General features: G+C 44.8%; 1 non-coding gene across 1 annotated transcript; it reads left to right on the forward strand.

Annotated features, from left to right (window-relative positions):
* Positions 1–4,713: 4,713 nt before the first annotated feature.
* Positions 4,714–4,786, forward strand: trnak-uuu. Its single transcript has one exon. It is a non-coding gene; the product is annotated as a tRNA-Lys (tRNA).
* Positions 4,787–10,366: the final 5,580 nt, after the last annotated feature.

Consider the following 10,366-nt stretch of genomic DNA (forward strand, 5'->3'; position numbering starts at 1 on the left):
CCGGAGACTCTGGTCATTTATTGACATTCAGGAAACACGCGTTCTGAACAAGAAACTTACCAGACTCGCCCACTTTAAGGGCATTTAAATGGTCATTGGATAAACATATGGATGATAATGGAATAGTTTAGGTGAGATGGGCTTCAGATTGGTTTCACAGGTCGGCGCAACATCGAGGGCCGAAGGGCCTGTACTGCGCTGTAATGTTCTATGTTCTATGTTGTATGTTCTATACTCAAAACTTTAGCTCTGTTTCTCTTCCCACAGGTACCACGAAACGTGTTGAGTTTCTGCAGTATTCTCTGTGTTTAATCTACATAAATGGTTTTGCATTAAGTATCTTGAATTGCAGTCCTCTGGTAACTGACCCTGGTCAGTGGCTACAGTTTCTCCCGACCATCACCCCGCCTATTCCCGCCACTCCCTCCCCGACTGTTGTGAACAGCCCCAGGAAATCTCTGGTTAAATTTTTTGCTCCAAAGAGAACATTTCCGATCTCGGGAATCACTGCACTAAATGGGATTTCCTCATCCCTGGACATGTTGCAAGGCGGAGGATTGGGAAGAGATTTTGGGAAAATATTGACAGTTGGAAGTGGGGGGTGGGGCGATGTGAAGGAAGCAAAACAGAAAACCCAGTCTCCAGCTTTTTGAATCTTTAGAAACTCTTGGAAACCGGAATCACAGGAGAATGAAGAGCGAAATTTCCGACTGAGCACAAACAGTGAAGACACCTGCCCCTTCTTTTAAAGGCTGGGACATTGATGTTCTCGGGACATGAACTGACTTGTGCCATTGAAATGATTCTCGTTCCTGCACATCAGGAATTCAAATCTCATCTCGGCTACGGGACAACGAAACAAACAAAAACTGCTGTAGAAACTCAGCAGGTTTGGCAGTACCTGTGGGATAAAACAGAGTTCTGAAACGTTGACACTGATTCTCTGCCAGATCGGCTGAGCTTTTCCTGAAATTTATGCTCTTGTTTTTCAATGAATGTTTATCCCATCTGTTGGGACGAAACAGCCGGATCTACCATGTACTGAATTTAACCCTTTAGAAATCTGAGAAGTGATTGGATTCAAACAAACCGAGTCATGATTCACTCTTCCTCAGCTCCACACACACACACAGAGAGACCTGGAAAGCAGAGCCAGCGCTGCGATGTGTATAGTCGTGGCCGAGTGGTTAAGGCGATAGACTACCAATCAATGGGCTAACCCTGCACTGTTTGAATACCGCCGACTACGGTTGAGAGCGGAAAGGGGTTTGCTCGTTGTGTTCTTGTTTGCGAAAGGTATTACAGGAGAGGCGGCCGACGAATATTTCACCCAAATCGGTTAAGAGGGACATTTGCCAATCACTGCTTGTGAGAAAGCCAGAAGCATAAAACCTCACACGATTTAAGGTACTGCAGTGATTGGGTTGGTGAGTATTCGAGTTTGAAAGTTGCACGAGCAGCCTGTGAGACTATTTCAGCTCACTGTCCATTTTATATCCCAGCTCACGGAAACAGTTCTCATTGTCCGGAGAAGTTGCTCGTGTTCAACCTAAAGCTGCCTTTTATCGCAGAAGCTTGTGCCTGGGGACGGAGAGCGGACGTGAAGCATACGGAGCAGGTATAATCCTGAGGTCTCTGTCACTCTCGGGGATGTGCCCCTGTGTCTCCCTCTGTGGATGAAAATGAGGATGAGTTCCTCAAGGGAGTATTAACACAGTTTTACCATCTCAAACTTCAGGCCCATTTGTTGTGTTATTTGACATCACAGGGATAAATGCATTGACATTTGCCTTCGTAAAGTCAAGCACACAAGGCTATGGGCTAAATGCTGGAAACTGGGACGAGAATGGATGGAGGTTTGATGAGCTGCACTGAAACGATGGGCCAAATGGTCTTCTTCCACGTTGTTAAAAACTCAGAGACGGAGAAACCGAATGGCAGTGAATATGATCAGAAATGAAAACGGAAAAGCAGTGTCATTAAGAAAAGACCTGAGCTGTTCAGTCGTTTTTCTTGATGGTCCAGTGGTTAGAATTTAGCGCTTTCAGCGCTGCAGCCTGGGTTCAATTCGCAGTCAGGGGATAAAAGTTCTGTTACGCTAATTTGTCATGGTGCCAGAAGTTCTGACTGAATAGGAGCGAGCAGCTAATCTGATTTTTCCCAAACGTTGTGTAGGTTAACTTAAAACAAAGAACTGAGGCAATCTGACACAAAACAGAAATTGGTAGGGAAACTCAGCAGGCTTGGCAGCATCTTCAGAGAGAAACAGAATTGAGGTTTCAGATCCAGTGACCATTCATCCCTATTGGGTTAATTATGCATTTCTATATTATAATGTCGGGAGAAATTATTCGCTTTATCTGTCGAATCAACGTATTTATCAAATTCACTCTCTCATTAGCTTACTCACGCCAACTTTACAACTTTAAAAGGACTTCATCAGCTGTAATGCTGCTTCCGTTGCCATGAGGTGCTGAAAAGCTCTGCTTAAATGGCTGCCTTTTTCTTTTCTTTTCTGTCAGTTAGCAGCCACGTGAAATGGAGAATTGTCCTTTCAGTGTCGACCACAATATGTGTCTCTATTTGTCTCTCTTTGACTTTGTGTATCCACCTCTCCCCTTTTCACGTTCTCCGACACTCCATTGTCCACATCCCCCATTTCCCATTTCTGCTGTTTGAAAAGTCTGAAATTCGGAAACACTTTGAGAGTGGAGTGTCTAGTACTGGGCTCACATTCCTTGGATAGTGTGTCTGTCTGTTATGACTGAGGTGAGGAGTCATTTCTGGTCTCAAAAGATTGTGAATCTTCAGAATTCAAAATAGAATTCCTAATCCACCAGAAAAAAAAACAATGCCACCACAATTATACTATTAGAGCGATGTCTTTACTGTTAGTGTAAAAACGAATGAGGGTGATCTTTTCAAAGAGCAGAAATGGGGAATGAGGGATGTGGACAATGGAATGTTGGAGAGTGTGAAAGGGGGTGAGGTGGATACACAGAGTCAGAGAGAGACAAATGGAGACACATATTGTGGTAGACACAGAAAGGACCAATTCTCCATTCGAAATGGCTGCTAACTGACAGAAAGGAAAAGAAAAATATCTGTGCCATTACCACAACATTCCCCAGTAAGGCTACAGTTTATCCAGCCTCACCTCGTTATTCCGACCAAGCTGTGAATGAAGGGATGAGAATACAAGAAAAGGAGAAGCAGAAGTGCTTGTGGAACAGCAGAAAGGAAGTTCATGGTGAATCGAGCAGACAAAGAGGAGACACTGAAGCAGCCTCCTGACGACAAATGTGTTTTCTTTGCCAGTAAAACTCACGGCTTCACAGATCAGGGACCTTGAAGTGAAGCAGTGACGGTGATTATCTTTGTTGGTTGTTCACGCTGTGAATGTTACCGTTCTTGCTCATGTCCGTGCAACACCACAACTCTACTGCATGTCAGCATCACACATAAACCGGTGATAGGTTCTGAAAACAGAAAGGCCTCCAGCTGCGCAATGAGGCTGACTCCCTGCATTAGGAGCTTTTGCAGAACCTAATGTTAACAGTTTCTGTTTTGCAATTGGTCAGTGCATTCGGATATTGAGAGAAAGACTGGTGTTTTGAGACTACGCAGGAATGCAGCCTCTTGTGTTTTCCTGCTCATCGACGTTTCCGATGACTCAGAAGATTGTCAATCGGGATTGTACCTTCAGGAGATAGCTTCGAAACTTTGTCAGCTCCAAAGTTATCCAGTCAAACCCCGGACATATAGGTTTTAATACAGTTATTATCAAAATGTACCTTCATTTAATTCATAGAAATCTATGAAGAGATTGGAATCAAATAAACCCATGAATGATTTTCTCTTTCCCTGCTCCACACGGAGTGAGACAGGGACAAGCAGCGGGATTTCTCCCCGCACTCTCCACTCCTCCGCTGCCAGCAGAAAGCGGCCACCGCAGATTCAATCAGCCGCTTCGTGTCCATCCTTGGGAGGCAAGATCCTCCAACTGGGACAAAACCTCTCAATGCACCAAGCTCAGGCTCAGGAAAACACAGGGAGATTCCATCCCGCTCAGTAAACTTCAGAGCAACATTGAGATAATCGCCAAGTGAGTGGAACTTACTCTGAGCCTCACTTGGGAAACCTCATTTGACACAACGAATGGAAACCTGTTCCTTCTGAACAGTTGTTCCCGTGTGGAAAAGGGCGAAAATCATTTTACAGTTCACAACGGCTGCAGCAAATTCTTCTTGACCTTCGAATCTTTTTAACCGAACTGTGAAAATCCAGTCCCCAGATGCGAAGCTGCAGAATTTGCTGATGTACCGAACAAACAAAGTGCTGAATGTATTGAGTGAGACTGGGCAGACAGACACGCATTTCACACAGTCTGTAACAGAAATGACTGGGTTTATTGAAGCAGATTCACCGTCGCTCAGAGTGACTGACAGTCGCATGGGAAACTCAAGGATGAGGGCACTGACGTTAAAATATGAATTTTGAATGTTAAATCCCGGAACAAACGCTGAAATTGGATTATAATGGTCTGACGGTGTAACAGCTGAAAAGTGGAAGATGTAACTGATGTTATTTGTGATTGAGAGTAATGAACTGGAAACTTGTGATATTCCAGGTGGATCATCTTTGGCATATTGAAATGAGGTTGCAAAGGATTTGGCTCAGTGTGAAATGGGAAAATAAGTACCCATCACTCGTGCCCGGCTAGCTCAGTCGGTAGCGCATAAGACTTTTAATTTCACGTTCGTGGGTTCGAGCCTCACGCTGGGCATCTTCGTGACTTGCAGCTTTACTTTCTGAGGTGAAGGCCAGCTGTTCAGTCCTTTCGCTGTGCCGAAAACTGAGTTTCTCGGCTGCTGCTTTGATTGAGGTGCTGGTTTCCTGTTTTGGAGTACAAATTGTTTCCACTTCACGGGAAGTCCCAGAGATCAGCTTGAAGGTGCAGCCGCTTGTATAATAAATGACACGACTTTTAAAGGGGCAAACCCAACTCCAATCCTGTACCAACAAGTCTGTGCACAGTCACAGAATGAGAATGGTCACTTCCTGGGCGGCTCCATGTCAAATGGAGCTGAAGCAGAATTACCTAATTCTGAGGATACCACGGAAAGCATCAATGAAGTCTCCCTGAACGTGACCCAATTCACAAGGAAAATTATCTTCTTTTGTTACCGTGTGGGTTTATTCAATAAAATCTTCATTCTCGGTAACAGAGGGGAAAAATTGTGAGTTTTCAGTGTGTGACAGAAGTGATGTGGGTGAACCCGGAAATATGGTGCAGTCATGTGTTCTTTATCGAAGCAGAATCTCCTTTCGCACAGGCACATTATATTTGTTGCTCAACCGAATCTCACAAGATGCGTTCAGATTTGCGTTGATGTTGGTTTTGATTCCAGGGCTATCGGCATCTGGCGAGAAACCGATATTGTAGCCGGGCAGAACTGAGCAGCAAAGAAAATGGACAAGAGGATGGGGTTCCTCGCAAGAATTTCCCAGTGCCTTTGTATCAGTGGTGTGCACTAGCGTCATTGGAAAATGTCATATGTGAGCTCCGGGGTTATGTTATGGTGATATGGCCAAGCGGTCTAAGCTGCTGGTTTTCAGGTTTCAACATTTGAAAAGGTGTTGGTTTGAATCCCACTGTCGTTACCTGTTACACCGAAGTTGCGTTTAACTTCCCTTTGTTTTGCCCAAAGTAATCTTTGACGTGGGACAGCACAACAGCCTCCATCGGGTCAGCGTCCACAGCATGTTTCTATGGTGCAGGAGTTATCGCGTGCGGAATGCCCCCAGCATGATATTGGGAACAAGCAGGCTGTACTGCTACGCCATGTCCCAGGCAAGTTGCGATGCTCACCCTATTCGCTGAAAGTGAATGCAGATGGTTATTTTGCTGCTGGAGTGAAACAAAATCCTCTATTGATTCTACTTGCGGTTATTTGCCTTTTCTGGCGAAAAGGAGGGTATTGCTCTGTGAAATTTCTCCCATTTCCTTCATTTCTGTTCTGGAGAAGGGAGCTGATGAGCCACCTTCTTGATCCGCTGCAATCGTTGCGGTGCAGGCAGACCCGCATTGTTGATCAGAAAGGAAACCTCATCTAATCGAGACTGTGATTGCTCGCGTTCACTTTTCGTGGGTCATTCTTACTCTTATTCTTTTCATTTCCTGACTTGAGCAGTTTCCGGTAAGTGGCGATGGATTAAACCTCCAGTGTATTTGGAGGAGCAATTTGGAAATGCCCTAGGGTATTGGGGTATTGGCATCTGGTGAGAAATTGGTATTGTAGCTCGGCATAGCCGAGCAGCTAAGAAAATGGATAAGGAGGATAGGCTTCCTCGAAGCCCTTACCGGTGCCTTCGTTTTTGTTGTGTTCCGGCAGCAACATCGCAAAAATCAGTTTTGAGACAATCGCTCGTATAAGATGGTGTCGTGTGACCTCTGGTATTTGCTGTTGCCCAGAAATGGAAATCTTCGCCGGAATACTGACCAGCTAAGCAGAAAGATAGGGAAAGTGAAAGGAATTATGATAATGTTGTTCGCGTCTGGACTGCCTGGAGAACAATTTTGCAATGGGATCTGCCGTTCTCGGATTCTATATCTGCTTACCATTCGAGACGAAGGATTTTTTTTTTCGGAGCCACTTATTTTGCATCACAGGCTTAATAACTGCCAGTTTGTTGCACGGTATCATCTTGTAAGCGGCTCACTCGGCTTTGTGCATTTTGCCTGCAGTCCAGTGCTGATCATATTTCACTTACACCGGAAAGTTATTCCGGTTTGAACAAGGGACCGAGTCATATTCCAACGTCAAAATGTAAATCCCAGAAATGTCGTAGAGCTCGTATTTTCTTTATCGGAATATACATTCTCACAGACACAGTATTTGTTGGCCACCAAGTCTCAAAATATACGTTCAGCTTGCCATTCATTTTTGTTTTGATTGAAGGGCTGTAGGTATCTGTTGCAGCACATATCACACCCGCGAAGGTATAGGAGGAGTAGAATGGGGATCGATATAAACCAGTGACTAATCTCCCCAGAGCCCAATGTACAATAGTGAAAATTCGGCCCCAGTGTCTCATGTCAGACCGTGACCACACTCCCCTCGAGCCCAGTATAAACCAGTGAACTTTCTCCCACAGAGTCCGATATAAAACAGTGAACATTCTCTCGCAGAGCTCAACGTAAAAGAGTGAACATTATACCCCAGAGCCCGGTATGAAACGGTGACCTTTCTTGTCCAGAGCCAAGTATAAAATATTGACACCCGATAATCCTCATAAACCCGCATTTAGCATGGCTTACTGACCTGGCCTGCACATCCACGCACACAACGGGGCAATTTCCCATAGCAATTGTATGAATTATATGAAGCTAAAAACAGGAAAGGCTTGTTGGATTAGTGGTATGACCCTTGCTTAGAGTACTATGCAGTGTTATCATGCGAGAGGTCCTGGGTGCAACTCCTCGATGAGCCCAGGTATGTTATTTCACTTTTGTGGGAGGGAGGATTACGATGCTTTCAGGCAAGAACTTCGGAGAGGAATTTGTGAATAGACGTTCTCAGAGAAATGCGCGACAGAAATGTGGAGATTGTTTTGGGAGCACTTGCTACAGCTAATGGATAGGTTTGTCCCACTGAGGCAAGGAAAGGATGGTAAGGTGAAGGAGCCTGGGATGATGAGACGTGGAACATCTAGTCAAGAAGAAGAAGGAAGCTTACTTAAGGTTAAGGAAACAAGGATCGGACAGGGCTCCAGAGGTCGACAAGGTCGCCAGGAAGGAACTGGAGAATGGACTTAGGAGAGCAAGAAGGGGGGTATGGCAGGTAGGATTTAGGAAAATCCCAAGGCATTCTATACTTATGTGAGGAACAAGAGGACGGTCAGAGTAACGGTAGTGCCTATCAGGGATAGTGGAGGCAAATTGTGCGCAGAGTCGGATGAGGTCGGGGAGGTCCTTAATGAATACATTGCTTCAGTATTCACCAGTGAGAGGGATCTTAACATTTGTGAGGACAGCATGAAAAAGGCAGATACACTCGAACAGGTTGATGTTAGGAAGGAGGATGTACTACAAATTTGGAAAAACATGAGGATAGATAAGTCCCCTGGGCCAGACGGGATATGCCCAAGGTTGCGATGGGAAGTGAGGGAAGAGAATGTCTCGCCTTTGGTGATGATTTTTGCACCCTCACTACCAGATGATTGGAGGGTGGCAAATGTTATTCCCTTGTTCAAGAAAGGGAATAGGGATAATCCTGGGAATTACAGAACAGTCAATCATTCTGTGGTGGGCAAATTATTGGAGAGGATTCTGAGAGACAGTATTTATGATTATTTGGACCAGCACAATTTGATTAGAAATAGTCGATGTGGCTTTGTGAGGGGCAGGTCATGCCTCACCAGCCTTATTAAGTTCTTTGAGGATGTGGCAAAATATATTGATGAATATCGAGCAATGGATGTGGTGCATATGGATTTTAGATAAGCATTTGATTAGTTTCCCCAAGGTGGGCTCATTTAGAAAGTTAGGAAATATGGGATTCATGGAAATTTGGCTGTCTGGATACAGAATTCGCTGTCCAATAGAAGCCAAAGGGTTGCAATAGATGGAATTTTTTCAGCCTGGAGCTTGGCAATCAGTGGTGTTCTGAAAGAATCTGTTCTGGGAACCCCACTCTTTGTGATCTTTATAAATGACTTGGATGAGGAAGTGTAAGGGTGGGTTAGTAAGTTTGATGATGACACGAAGGTTGGTGGCAGGGAAGATAATGTGAAGGGCTGTTGGAGGTTGCAACGGGACATTGACAAGATGCAAAGCTGGGCAAAGAAGTGGCAAATGTAATTCAACCTGGAAAAGTGTGTGGTGATTCATTTTGGAAGGTCGAATTTAAATGCAGAATATAGGGTTAATGGCAGGATTCTTGGCAATGTGGAGGAACAGAGGGATCTGGGGGTCCACGTCGATAGACACCTCAATGTTGCTACCGAAGTTAATACGATTGTTAAGAAGGTGTATGGTGCGTTGGCTCTCATTGGCAAGGGAAGTGAGTTTAAGAGCCACAAGGTTATGCTTCAGTTACTTAAAACCCTGGTTAGACCACACGTGGAATATTGTGTTCAGTTCTGATCGCGTCATTATAGGAAGGATGTGAAAGCTTTAGAGAGGGTGCAGAGGAGATTTACCAAGATGATGCCTGGACTGGAGGGCAGATCTTATGAGGAAAGGCTGAGAGAGCTTGGTCTTTTCTCTTTGGAGCGAAGAAGGATGAGATGTGACTTGATAGAGGTATATAAGATTATGAGGGGCATAGATAGAGTGGATACCCAGAGACCTTTTCTCAGGGCGGAAATGAGTATTACGAGGGGGCATAATTTTCAGGTGATTGGAGGAAGGTATAGTGGAGATGTCAGAGGTAGGTTCTTTACACAGACAGTGGTAAGTGCGTGGAATACGCTATCACGGTGGTAGTCAATTCAGATACATGATGAACATTTAACTGAGTCTTGGATAGACACATGGATGATCGTAAAATATAGAGCATACAGGATAGTTTGATCTTAGAGTAGGATAATAGGTCGGCACAACATCGTGTGCTGAATGGCCTGTGCTGTACTGTTCTATGTGTTCAATTCACCCAGCCTCATAAGTTTAGCCCGTGGGAAGAAACTGAGCCACTCCGACGCAGACATGGTGAGAACGTGAGACCGTGCGAACGTGCAAACTCCACGTAGACATCAGCTGAAGCTGGGTCCCTTTTGCTGAAAGGCCGCGACCCTCCCTGGCGGGAAATTGAACGCCGCTGTTCTGCGTGACAGGCAGGGATACTAGCCACTACACTACCGAGGACCACAGCCACAAAGCCCCCTTATGCCCTTTACGCGTGCACCAATCAAGTACAATCGCTTCAGTGTCCAAATTCTATTCCTATTGCTCAGCCCATCGCCGTCAATCCCTTAGCATCAAAAATTCACATCTGAATGTTTCTTAAAGTCATCAGGATATCTGCCTCTAGGACACTTACAGGCAGTGGCTTCCAGATTCCAAACACCCGCTGGCTGGAAGCGTTTTTTCCGCAAATTTACTCAAAACTTCCTTCCTCTTACATTAAATCTATGGCCCTGGTGATCGACCCTCCATCAAGGGGAAACGTTTACATGAGTCTACCCTATCAATATCACTCATTATTTTGTACATTTCCTCTGTTCTAAGGAAAACAACCACAGTGTGTTCAATCTCTCTTAATAAGTGAAACTCTTCAGCCCAAACAATATCCTGGTAAATCTCTTCTGCACCGTTTCTAGTGCTATCACATTCCCGCAATAATGTGAATTACAGAACTGCACA

This window comes from Rhincodon typus, chromosome 8 (assembly GCF_021869965.1).
Source record: "Rhincodon typus isolate 14 chromosome 8, sRhiTyp1.1, whole genome shotgun sequence".
Taxonomy (NCBI): domain Eukaryota; kingdom Metazoa; phylum Chordata; class Chondrichthyes; order Orectolobiformes; family Rhincodontidae; genus Rhincodon; species Rhincodon typus.